The sequence below is a fragment of the Drosophila busckii genome, chromosome 2L (assembly GCF_011750605.1).
Source record: "Drosophila busckii strain San Diego stock center, stock number 13000-0081.31 chromosome 2L, ASM1175060v1, whole genome shotgun sequence".
In the NCBI taxonomy this organism is placed as follows: Eukaryota; Metazoa; Arthropoda; class Insecta; order Diptera; family Drosophilidae; genus Drosophila; species Drosophila busckii.
This window is the reverse complement of record NC_046604.1, coordinates 7,823,302-7,832,654: the sequence shown is the minus strand read 5'-3', so window position 1 is coordinate 7,832,654 and position 9,353 is coordinate 7,823,302.

Here is a 9,353-nt window from a genome sequence, read left to right as displayed (position 1 = left end):
AGCACAAAAAATAATAATCTTCTGTGCTATGTCTCTCAAGTGAAGATAAAATATTTCAAGTGTTGAAAGCAGAACGCAATTTCAATAAGTGTTTGCCTTTGGATGCAGTGATGCATCTTTTAAGCCTGGCGGGCCCAAAAATTTTAATTTCTAAATAAACTTTGAGAAGCTTTTTGGATGGCGTGTCAAGAGCAGCAGCAGCAGCAGCCTCCCAAAAAATAAACAGAGCTTGCTGCCCCCATGCCTCCAACCCAAGTAGCTTTGCCGTAAACCCTTCAGCTAACTTTTCTTCATGTAGCGCGCAAATGAAGTGCTGCATAAGTGTGAATGCAAGTGTGAGTGCCAGAATGTGAATGTGAGTATGAGTGTTTTTCGACTATGCATGCATGTGTATGCGTGTGTGTGTGTGTGCAAGTGTTTTTATTAAAACCAAATGACAAACTTTTGCCTCGAACAGCAGCAGCAGCAGCAGCAACGCTGGGTCCGGAGCCAGAGCCAGAGCCAACCAACAACGTCAACAACAGCCAAAAGCTAATTTACACTTTTGTTGTTTCGGTTACTTTATATATGCCCGGTACCCTATCCACAAGAATCACCACGACCTCTCCCCTTCGACCCCTCCGGCCGACAAAACCCCATCGAGTCCACCCAGCATAATGGAAAAACTATTCGGCGCGAGCAACACAAATGTTGTCAAAAAATTTGTGAATGCTAAAAAACAGTCAACAGCCAAGTGGATCGTAACCAGCCAGCCAACGAACGGGCTGAAATGCTATGTAAAACAGAAATTGGTAGAAAACAAAAAAAAACATAGACAGAGAGCGAAATAAAAAATAAAAAAAACAAATCAAATGTGTGAACTTTAACACTATTTACCGCCAAAGAGTATGCACGGAAAAAGTTTATTCATTTAGCTGAACGAGCACAGACGGCAGCAGCCAGCGGGTTTTCCACGCCCCCGCCACACACACACACACATATACACACAGACACATGTGACACGCCTCTCAGCTAAGCAGCAGGTATGGCAAGTGCATTTCGAGTTCATTTTGCGCACAAGTGCCAGCCAAGTGGGCTCAATTTAAATTACTTACAATATGGCATGTAAGCTCATTAGAATGACAGCCACAGATATAGATATAAACACCTAGATACAGTATCTCTATCTCAATGACCATACATCTTTTACTCTCTCTCTCTGTGTGTGTCAGTTGAGCGTAATGAGCTTTGGTTGCTGTCAGCCGTTTAGAGACTGCACTTGCCAAATGAGGCGCAATTCTAATCTAATGTTTACAGAAAGACAGAGACAGAGAGAGAGAGAGAGAGAGAGAGAGAGACGGAGTGTAAAATCAATTTAAAATAAAGTTGTTGTTATAATGTGCAGTTTGCTTAGATAATTATTTGGTTAACTTGCTTTACTTGTTATGCAAAATAAATATTAAGCTTCATGAAGAAGAAAACGATTTGCAATTAAATTGCAAACATATCTTTGCTACATATATGTAAGCCATAGTAAAATAAAAATCCTTATGTGCACTTACTTTTTGATTAGGTAACTTAAAAATGAAATAATTCATATGTAAAATATAATACCTGTTATATTCGCTGAATATATTTTGAGATATAAAGCTCACTTACAATGTTATCATCCCAAATTATGTACAATAAATTATAAATAATTTAATTTAATTGCACCAAATCATGTTGTCTCAGTCTTTTTCGCTCGTAATCTAAAATTATTTCTATAATTTCATTATTAGTTACAATATTAACTTAATTAATTCTTATGCGTGTTTGTGTCTCAAACAATTTCGCGTTGATAAGTTAGCGAAAACCCTTAAAAAAAAACCATTAATCTCACCGCTTGCTTTTGCTATCCTTACACATTTTTTTTTTATTAAATTAGGAAACTTTTCAAATACCTTTTGAGGGCAATGGACAACATTTAAATTGCTTATTGATGTCAGACATTATATCAACTCAAGTCTCACATTTATAAGTAAAGCATGAACAAAACGACATTTTGTTTTTTTTCCTCACAAGTTACAGAGAAATTATAGAGTGAGTGAAATAAATCTAAGCGGCAAGTCACATCGGTTTAAAATCCACATTCAAGAAATTCACAAGCAATTAGTTTAAATTAGTTTGAACTGAAAAGCTCGTGGAGTGTAAGCGTATGAGAAAACAATATTATAGGGCAGTAATTTAAATATTGTATATTAGAAATAGTTAACTAATTGCTTGCACAAAGTTTTACTTAAATGGAATAATTGAGAATTTCGTGCGCTGAAATGTATGCTATAAAAATGATATGACTTGGCTGCTTGCTTTTAAATTCACTCGTTGCCATGCTTAACTGTAAAGCATAAACAAGCAAAAGAAATTAACTTCATTTTCGAGACTCTTCTTTATAGCCGTACACGTGAAGCACTTACAATAGACAATTCAGCCATGTACCGCTCGTTGCGGTGCGGTACACCCAGAAACGCTTTATGTACCTGAGACTGTCGGGCCCATGACAAAGTCATTACAACTGCTGCTGGGGTGCAGGTTGCCTGCCTGCCTGACTATCTGTTAAGCGAAGTCAGTGCATCCGGTTGCTGCAGCAATTTCTTGCAGGCAACACAAGCAGCATCAAAAGGCGCCTGTCGCTCTGCTGCATGCAGCAGTTGACACCATGTCAGCAGTGCGCAATTTATATGACCGGGCATGTGTGTGTGTGTGGGTAGTATCTGTCTGTGTGTGTGAGCCACGCCCGCATGCGGCAGCAGAGAAAAAAGTGAGCGAAAAAAAAAGTGAAAGCGATTTGTGCTACGCCCGCGGTCTAAGCGCCTGGCCATCACTTTTCCCACCAACGATCACCCTAGGGCCGGCATTGAGCTTGGCACAATAAAAACTGCAAAATCTGTGGCAAGTCAATGAGGGAAAAGCAAGCGAGCTGAGCCAGCGGTTAGCCCCACTGGCTGTATTTAGACGCAAGGGAACGCGTCAGGTTCAGCTTCAACGAGTTAATTGTTTTTTGCTGACTAGCGACTGTCGAGTTAAAAAATGCAAAAACTGAAACGAAACCAAACGTAACGAAATAAAATACAAAAACGCGCAAAGCTTTGAATAACTTTAAGCACGGGTTGGCCACAAAATATTGGCTTAACGGGCAGGGCGTTGAATGCATTGCAGGCCACACCCCCCAGACCCCTCCCTAAGTTAGGCGACAATATGCGCTGGCTAAGACTAAGCTAACGCTTGCATGGCTGCAACTGGGGGCAGTCCACAGAGTCCAAGTTCATTTGCCATTGTTGTTTTCAGTTTCGGTGCTTTTCTTTTTCTTTTTGTGTAACTCGCATGTGCGCTACACGAAAATATGTTTACATTTGAGGTTGTCACGACACATGCAACTTGAGTTCGTGTTTCGTTGCTGCATCCATATCCCACTTACGACTCGGGGGCAAGTTGCTTCAAGCACGTCACAATTTGTGTGCGATTTGCTAACGAGCTGCTAAGCAGCTAAATCTTTTGATGCCAATTACAATGCCAAACGTTATCTTGTTTTCTTAAGCTTTGATGTGGCTTTGTTCAGGCGCGCCCCTTTTTGCACCTTCTGCTTGGTAGGGGCGTTGGGGCAATCTCAGATAAAGCAGCAAATGGTTTTCAATATGGGAAAAAAGGTTTTGTTGCGGATTTTACTTAATAGCATAAAATTCTATGAGTACAAAAACTTTAATAATTTAATTAATCTAATCAAATTAAAATAAATATTTCAAAGCTAATAATGCTTATTAGACTTTCATGAGATACGACTTGAAAGATAGTAAGCTATTGGCCTTTTGAGTTCTGTTTTCTTTTGTGCTAAACTGCTCTTAAAACTATCAAAGTGTTGCTTATTTACCTCTTGCTAACAAGCAGCTATAACTTAATTATCTTACCATATATTATTTAAATGGTATTTATAATCTACCATAAAGTTTTTAGCGCAACATTTTCTTTAACCACAGTTAACAATCGAAATACAAATTCAAAATTAAACAACTTTTTTCATAAAAGAATTATATTTCAAAAGAAAATTTGACGTAACTTTCAATAGGATTAATTTTCAGCGTAAGAACAAACATTTTAGCACATGTACTCAGATATAAATTCTAATCATTTGGACCAAATTAAAATAAAGCTCAGATTAACTTAGATTTACTATGATTACTTACAAAGTGAACTGTCCCTAAAACATTTCAATATTCCATCCACACAAAAACGAAACAGTTAATAACACAATTTGTATATTTCTTTATATTTATCAGGCTTTAAGCAATTTATACCCAACCAAAAAGCATTTTAGATATAAATGCAATCAACACACTTCTGTCCGACTTTCAGCCTTGCAGCGCACTAGAAGAGTCGCCTATATACACTCACCTTTACTTTCAATACGCTCTGCTCATATTTTTTTTTTGTGCTGCCTGCCCAGACACAGTGTGTGGCATTGCCGTCATACCCCAGAGCGCATGTATTCCCTATAAATTTTTTACAATTTTATGCAATTGTATAGTTTGCAAAAGTTTGCTGCAGCTATTTTTCGTTGCCGCTGTTGTGGCATTGTTTTTAACAATAACAACAACAACAACAACAATTGGCAGCAACAATGCGGCAGAGTCGACCAGCCACGCCCACAGTGCCTACTTCTGCTCAGTTCAGTTCTGCTCAGCTCAGCTCTAGTCGGCACCGCAACGCGCCGAACAAATGAACTCGAATGTCCTTTTATATGCGTTCCACTGTTTATTGTGCTATTTCCTATGGCTCTGTCCTAGGCTCTGCGCTAGAAACTTGCAACATTTTGTTGCAGCCCGTAGTTTTTTGGCATCTTCAAGGCCCACGTCTCGCCCGCGGCCCATCGATCTGCAGTAAAAAGCACTTGGATTAAAGTCTACATAATTCATGGCCATGGTCCGCCTCAAACTACTTTAATGTCCCAACGAGTGACACACACAGTTATGTGTCCCACTGGGGGAAATCAAACATAAAATAAAAACAAAAGGTGAAGCCCTCCCAATGCTTAAACTTTAGCGTAAATCGAAACTGAAGCCTTGAGTCTATTTATGTAATTTAATGCATTTGCTGTGTCAAAACTACGCATAGAGGCAATGTGATTAAGAATATGTAAATATTTGTCAGTTATCATATTTGTTTAAAATTAAAATTGTTAAAACATTTTGGCATTCTTACACTTAATTGGAGCCAAAGCTGCGCTGCGCTCTCGGCGGAATTCCATTGCTGGCATTTAATTAAAATTTCAACATATTTTTGTTATTTTAAGCTGATTTTGGCAGCTTATAATAAAAATATACCATTGTCTGCACATATGCATGCATATTTATGACTTAAATTTCAAGCATGATTTGTGAGCATTCAACTTTAATGTGACATAGAAATATGAACATTGCATAAATGCAATTGCAGGCGCGCCGGCATTGCCACTGCCACTGCCACTCGCAATCGAATCGTTGTGCCGCTCCAGAAGCCCCGCCGGAAAACATTGCATTGCATATTTTAATCAAGGGAAAATTGCATTGAAAAATATTGTTAACAATAACAGGCAACGGCGGCATTTAAATGTTGCAGCTTGGCAAAATGCTACATCTGACTGCAATGCACTAGCACACATTTGAGGGTGCGGGGGGTGGGGCTAGGACTGACAGCGGCATGACGCGTCGTTGACCAGCGACAATTAAAAGTTTTTACTAGCATTCAAATTTTTCAATATAAGCGAACGCATTGCCATGGACCAATGCAAAACCAGAACAGAGACCAGAGACCAGACCCGTATCTGACCACTGGCATGAAAAACAACAACACACAACAAACAACAGCATCAACAACAAATAAAACCGAAAGAAATGCCGCGACATTTCCATGCAGTGTAAAGAGCGCCACGGGCACGCTCGCCCCAAACGTTCTTCCCTCCCCCCATCCAAACGCGCAGGCAATGCAAAGCGAAAAAAATATGGAAAAATCAGCATATGAAACCACCAGGCCCACGCCCGTGTGGGCGGCTTAGGTGGTGAAATGGCCGCTGCATGCCACGGCAATATTTGTCTATGAAAAGAAGCCGTGCCAACAGTTCGGTGAGCAGCAGCGGGGCATGCCCAATGCTATATAAACTCCAAGCGTCACAGTCGCCGCATTGGGCTTTAAGTCCGGCAACATTTGCAACAAAATCGTGGCAGCACTTTACATTATAAATAAACCAATGCAACTGTAGTTGCGACTCGTATGCAATCTTCATTAATTTCCCAACTTAAAACATTGGAGTTCAGCTTTAATTTAACTTCTGTTATATTTCACCCAGACTTGGACACGAGCGGGAAACAAATTAAAGAAAAAGTTTGCCTGCAGCGCAATTGGCTTAAGGCCCCAACACTTAAGATTCTGCAACTTAAATGATTTGTTGTGTTTGTTAATATAAAATAACGCCTTGATTTTCAATTTGCAATTCATTTCTTTACTTTAACTTTAAAATTTATTTGCATATGTCTTTTAAAATTTGTAAATTAAATAAATATAAGTACGAGATTGTCGGTCGAGTGAGTTAAAAATTTAATATGAAATTCAGTGCAGCTTTAAGAACTTAAGCAAATAAGAATAGTCTTCAATCATTTATTATTTTTTACCATTACTTGCGGCAAATTAAATTTTCAATTATTTTTGTATTCTTTCAGAAATTATTGTATCTTGTTATGATCATTTAATATTTATATTCATATGGTTTTTATAAATGTTTAACATGTAAGTAGAATTACATATTAACTGTTTTGAATCCTTACGCAAGTCTTAAGTCAAACAGATTTTGGCGAGCTATTTAAATGATTTAATATGTATTTCTTTAAAGGTTTGTTGATTAAACAAAACCTTATTTTAAGCATGTGTACATCACATAAGTTAAAATCAAAACATTGCGCATTTCTATAAATGCGCTAATCCATATGACATTTTATATTATAACTAATTTAGTTCGTAAGGTTTTTTTAGTGCTAAAAATAAAAATCACATCACACATTCATTCATACATATCTATATACTACAAGCCACTAAAATTCAAGTAATTATGAAATTCCTCATTAAAAATTTAAATACTCATTAATAATTACAATCGAAAAACAAAACACGCTGTAAAAAGTTCAAATTGCAATAAACTAAAAAAATAAATTTGGCAAATTTCGTACGAAGCATTTTGTTTACTCTATGCATTTATAATTTCGCTACTTTGTTGTTGTTGTTTTAGTTGTTGCTGTTGTTGTTTATCTGACGCAAAGTTCGAACTGTCTGAAAGTTTTAATGAGCAGTGACGACATTGGACCGTCAACGGCGCTGCTTGTTAGCGAGCTAAAATTGTTGCTAAGATGCAAGAAGAGCGGAATGGGAATTGGAATGGGAAATGGGAAATGGAATGAAAAGCGTAAGAGGGGGCGCGTGAAAAGTCGATTTGTTGCCAAAAAAAATACGAAAGGGCACAAGTTTTTCGGCGCGTTATGCCAACGATAAATTTGTTATTTAATTGTGTGCAAAAACTTGGCAAATCGTAAAGCATTTTATGATTTAATCAATTTAAGCTTTAATAGTTCGTCATGATTTAATTAAATGCTATGATTAGTATTTATTTAATTAATAATTGCATGTGCTTGTGTAAACAGAGAACGTATACGCAATATTTTATATATTTGAATTTGTTAACTTTTTCAAATATTTGCCGTCAAATATTAACCGTTCAACAAGCTGCAAACAAAATTTAATAAATTTTGCCTTCGAGTTATTTCTGCTCGGCATGAATTTTCTTTATTAACTTTTGCTATAGGCATTAAAGCATGGCAAACATGTTTATTTAAAAGCTCAGAGCTAGCATATCGCTCAGCATATCGTTTTTTGCTTTTTATTTACTTTCAACAATTTAATTGATCAATATACGCATATGCATGACAGCATAATCTTTAGTCAGCGTAAAAAAATAGTTAGAAATATGCCAGCGTTTTTCTGTATAAACTTTAATTGGTCAACAAACAGTTGCAAGTTGAAAATTATTATGGTTTAGTCGCTTCTAATTGGTTGCGGTTTGCTGAGCTCGGCGAGCTTTTGGTCACCCCACCATCCAGCTGATTGAATAAACAACAAATAAACAAACACACACACGTGTGTGCCTTTGATAAATTTAATTGTTAATGGATTTTGAGTGAATGCAGGCAATAAAAAGTATTTAAAAATAATAATCAAATAGCCGCAGCACTTTGTTAATTTGCAGACTTAATAAGCTGCGGCATATTTACAATACTCTGGGTCAAGGCTTAATCAACGTGTTTGCTGCGGCTGTGGTGGACCAAGTCTAAATCCACCTGCTTGTTAATAACTTAAAGCTAAGCTCTGCGGCTGAGCTGGCACCAAGCGCGTTCTGCTTCGGCTGTGGCTAGCAGGTCAAGTGGCCATCAGCACAAGCAAACAAGCAAAAAGTAAAAAGAAAGCCGCAAAATGAGAAAGTGTGCTAAAAAAATTGTTTGGCTCTCTCTCGCTCTCTCTCGCTCTCTTTTTAGAACACTTTGAGCTGCGCCTGCGTAGGTTGGGCCTTACCTGTGAATGTGTCCCCCCCTCGCGGCTGAACAAGCTTCTCAACTGAATGATGATTGCTGCAGTTTTTAGCAAGACAACAAAGCATTCGCTGGATTAGCTTGCGGCATAGCGGGGCTCTGGCTCTGGCCCGCAGGTAGCGGCGCATAGTTGCTGGCTAAGATTTGTGTGTGGCGTTGTTTGGCTGCGCTTCGAGCAGCGCTGCAAGCAGACAAAGCTGTCAACAAATTGGCGCCGATTAGGTTTCGTCGCCCACGTAAACTCCTCAATTGGCCTTGTTTGTTTGGCCACGAATTTAGACATAATTTAAATGCCGCCAGCCAAAACAACAACAGCAGCAACAGCAACAAAGCTCGAGCAGCGTGGGCATCTGTCGCTTACGCAATGGTCGCATGTCAAATTATGCATGGGCTTTTATGGTTGGCTATTCACCCAATGCTCAGGTGAAGCGTGCTCGCAGCCAACTGCGGTTAGGTGGGCCTGGGGGCATGGCTAACGATGAGCTGTGGCCAGCTTACTGCAGCCTGGCAGTCTCCATAAATTGGCATTAGTGGGAGTTGCTGCTGGCCTCGACTTTCGGGACACTGACTCCGCTGGCTGACTGGCTGGCTGGCTCGCTGGCTGGCTGGCTGGCTGATGCAATTTTTGTGCAACGCTACCGGCGGCTTAATAACTTTTATGCGTGTTTGCATATCGCCAAATGCATCGCCGCTGATGAAAAATATGAGCACAGTGTGCTCTGCTGGCATTAG